Genomic DNA, 4,562 nt, shown 5'->3' on the forward strand with positions numbered 1-4,562 from the left:
ACGCGACGCCGAAGTACTGACAGCTGGCTTAAGTGACCACTTAGCACCTTTTCTTTTTTTAGCGCCACACTTGACCAGACATAACCAAAGTACAGAGAGTACATTCATCTCGTGTAGACTGATATCTACGGACAAAATAACGCTTTTTAAACGTTTAGTAGCAGGTACTAACTGGGACCCTGTAATGGAGATACAAGACCCCCTGGCTTCAGATCGCCTCTTTTTAGATATTGTCAGAGACCTTTATGACATTGCATTTCCTATGGTAGCAGTTAGAAAACACTAGAAATCCAGAAAGCCGTGGACGGACTCGGGTCTTTTGAAGAGAATAAAAGGGCGCGACAAGCTATTTAGTTTATTCATCAGAAGGAAGAACTTCCACACCACAACCAAATATTTAAAAAAATCAGAAATAAGCTGGGGTCCAATATTAGGCATGCACGTGCCGCATATTATGAAAATATGTTAGCTAGCTTATCAAATGACTCGAGAAAGGTATGGAAAATGGTAAATTACCTGATATTGAAAAAATGATAAATCGGTACGTTATGTCAGAGCTTATGATAGAAGATGAGGCATGCTCGGGTGAAGTGCTTGCCAATGAGTATAATGAACATTTCCTGGCCTACCTAAAGAAGCGCCTGGCGGATATTTCTAATGTGTTTAAGTTTCTTGGATGAAATGTCTGGGGTACTTCAGTACATGCAATGATGCAACTGTACAGGACGCTCTTTCTTGGGTATTTGCGATACAGCTTGCCTGTGCTGACGAACACCTGCAGAAGTAATATCCGTACACTCAAAAGCGTCCAGGCCCAGGCACTTAGAGTGTGTTTTAGATTGCCGCGGTGTTCGTCCACGGCTGAAACAATTGCCATTGCACACGATTTCCCAGCCAAGACCGATATAGTCTTGGAAGCGCTCAGAGCACACGTAAGACACCTTGCTCGAGCCCCTGCCCATCATCTAGCCTCACTGCAAGAGGATCGACCACGTGCTTCCTTTTGTGAAACAGTCCTGCCTTATCATGCATACCTTCCATCAGGTTATACAGCTCCAGCGAAAGTTCCGTTTCCACCATAGTGCTTGGCTCAAGCAAAGGTTCGACTAATGGTACCAGCAATACGAACAAAAGCCCAACTCTCGTTTCCAGCCCTTAAGCAGCTTTCACTGCTCTTGCCGTACAAGACGTACAACGAGCATCATCATGTCTATACTGACGCTTCAATCACGGTGACTGGGTCTGCAGGATCAGTGATCTTTCGTGCAAAACCTTCCATCATAATGATTCGACTATCTCACCAGACTACATCGACTGCCGCGGAGCTTGCTGCTATTCGTTGTGCACTTCGTGTAATTTCTGAAGAACTACCCAAGAAATGGAGCGTGTTCACTGACTCCAAGCCTGCTCTTCATTGTTTGGTTTCTGCCTTACGCCGAGGACCCCACGAACAACTAGTTCTAGAAATCAGACTGCTGCTTCACCACCTCGTCGAGCAAGGACACGACATCACATTGCAGTGGATTCCAAGCCACTGTGGCATAATGGGCAATGAGCATGACGACGCAGCAGCACGATCTGCACACGAGGAGGGCTTGCAAGACTCCATTCCATTCTCAAGAACAGACGCTGCAACGAAAATTCATGTGCTTGCAAATGAAGCCATCAAAGCTTTATCGAACACACCAAGCTTAAAGCATACACGTCTACACCGACTGGACCCATCCCTTCGACTTCGACCCCCATCTCGACTCTCTCGACTCGAAACAGCAGTACTTTGCCGACTGTGGCTTGGTGCCACCTACACAAGATCCTTCGCCTTCCGAGTCGGTATGCACGACAGCGCGGCTTGCAGACACTGCGGCGGCGAGGAGAATATCGAACACGTGCTTTGCCACTGTCCTAGATACAGCGCGCACTGGCTGTCACTAGCGACCGCGTTGGCACGCCTTGATGACAGGCCACTTTCAGAACAGTCAGTTTTGGAAAGCCAACGTGAACTGTCGTCGCAGCAAAAGTCGGTCAAGGCTTTGTTGACTTTTCTACGTGACAGTGGCCTATTAGAAAGACTATAATGACCCCACTTCGTCCCTTTTCATATTTTTTTCTCACGCTTTTATTTTTGTCACGCTCTTCTTTCCGTCTTTACTTCCCCTTTTCCCTTCCCCTAGTGAAGGGTAGCAAACCGGACGTTTTAAGTCTGATTAACCTCCCTGCCTTTCTCTCATTTGCATCTCTCTCTCTCTTTCCTGAGAGCTGGCGTTTCTAGGACCTCTGTCGACGGGAATGGCAGTTACACTTCTTACGTGACTCACAATGTTGTATCCTCAGTTTTTATGCTCCCCACAACTCAATCCGAAATACTATTGCAAAAATAAACTGTGCATGCGGCGTAGATGAATTAAAACCTATTAAAGCAGTCACCCATATTATAAGTCAGCCTCATATTTCAAACACAATTCTCAGTCCGGGTATTTTCCCTGATGGCATAAATATTGCAAGGGTATCGGTGATTTTTACGTGCGGTAATAAAATGATTCTCATAATTGTAGGCCAATCTCATTATTGCCTGTCTTCTGTAAAGTTTGTGAGCAGGTTATAGACTTACGACTTTCTAATTATTTACTGCAGGAAAAGGTGATCATAAAACGACAATATAGTTCCCCCCAAAAAAACTTACTGAAACGGCCTTACTAAATATTAAAGAAAATCTTTGACAATTTTGAACATAAATTACTCACTTTCACAATTTCATGACGGCTTTCGATTCAGTTAAGCACCATATCTTTTTACTGAAGTTGGCTAAATACGGAATTAGGGCAATGGATTTAGAACCAATAAAAAGTTACCTAACTAATCGTCAGCAATATACTGGGGCAAGTGACACTAAATCCAATGTGGCTAAAATCCCATGTGGCGTTCCACAAGGGTCAATGCTTGGCCCATTGCTTTTTTTTCATTTATGTTAACGACATTCCTAACATACTACTCACACACGACGGAGTTCTGTACACTGATGACACCAGTGCATTCTTCTCTGGTAAAGCGCTCAATCTTGAACAGAAAGGAAATCTTTGAGACACCTGACTGGCTCAAAAACAATACACTAGAAGCAGAACAGTTCAGGGTCTGTTTGTGCGCTCGCCGCCTGTACGATGTCGTCGTAAAAACTGCGCTGCAAGAACCGACGCCTCTGACCTCGTCTACTGTGAGTAACCCTCTTACGAAGACTCAGCATGTCATCAGTAAAGACACGCGTTGTGACAATTCACATGAGCCGTGGACCGCGTGGGCGGCTATAGAAAAAGTTCAGTTGTTCCCGTCTGCCGTTGATAGATATGTCCTGTCTATGACTATGCTACCTGTATCTCTCCATGGGCCCACGAACTATCACAATTGCCGAACCTGCCAGGATTGCTTATTAACATCCAAAGCCACTACTCAGATGCGGAGCTGAGCCATGGAAAAGGAAAAACTTCTTGCACTTGGCCGAGAGCTTCAGAGTGCTGAGCTCAGAGAACCGGAAGAGAGAGAGGGTGCGCCCAAACTTACGATGAGCGCTCTAAGCAATATGAGATCGCGAAACAAAACGCAGAGCGCAACACACACCTTTAGAGCAGCAACAAAAAGGTCGAGAGATTAATATCCTAGAGCTTTGACTTCAGGCAGGTACTAACAGGTCGTAGTAAACTGAGGCTGATAAACCAGGCGAACCTCACATCAATGCCAGATGTGCATAGGATGTATGCAGTCTTCATAAGCTGATACTGCCCTTCAAAGAAGCACGTGACGACCTCGACGCGTACTTGCAGCGGTTTGAACGGGTCGCAACGTGTCAAGGGTGGCCCCTCGAGAAGTGGGCTATTTCACTGAGCCTATGTATGACTGGAGTGGCGCTAACCGTGATAGGCCGGTTAGATCGGACAGCTGCGCTGAATTATGCTCAGCAAAGAGCGGCGTTACTGCAGCGGTTCCGGTACATCGCATAAAGTTATCGGGAGAAATTTCCCCGACCCAAGCCAGAAGACAACGACTACGGCCTGCAGTGTGCTGCAAGACTTTCCCGCTACTTTGACCGTTGGCTATAAATGGCAAGACGCAGAGAAGCTATTCTAGCTTCAAAGAATTAATCACAAGTGAGCAGTCTATGAAAGGCTGTTGCCCAGCACTTAGAATCTTTCGCAAGGAAAGAAATTGCAAGACACTGAGCGCACCTAAGTAAAGAACGTGTCCCCCAAAAAGCAGGGCCGGCGGCATCGAAGTTGGTGCCGCCGAGGAAAACAGACAAGACCACAAACTGCTGTTTCCTTTTTGAGAAGAAAGGCCCTAAAGCAGCTGACTGCTGCTTGCGAACCAGAAAAGGTTTTCAAGCGTATGACCGAAATGACGGTAAGTTGCGTCATAGCAGTGAGTTTTCAGCCGCACGGGTGGACAGGGGAGAGGCATCGTGTATGGTCTGTGTAGGCAAAACAGATGCAAGCTCCATAGAGAACGAGGGTTACGTCGTTCTACGAGACCAATAGTATAGCCCCGTCATGAACACAACGGTGAACCGAGGTTTG

This window comes from Dermacentor variabilis, chromosome 10 (assembly GCF_050947875.1).
Source record: "Dermacentor variabilis isolate Ectoservices chromosome 10, ASM5094787v1, whole genome shotgun sequence".
Taxonomy (NCBI): Eukaryota; Metazoa; Arthropoda; class Arachnida; order Ixodida; family Ixodidae; genus Dermacentor; species Dermacentor variabilis.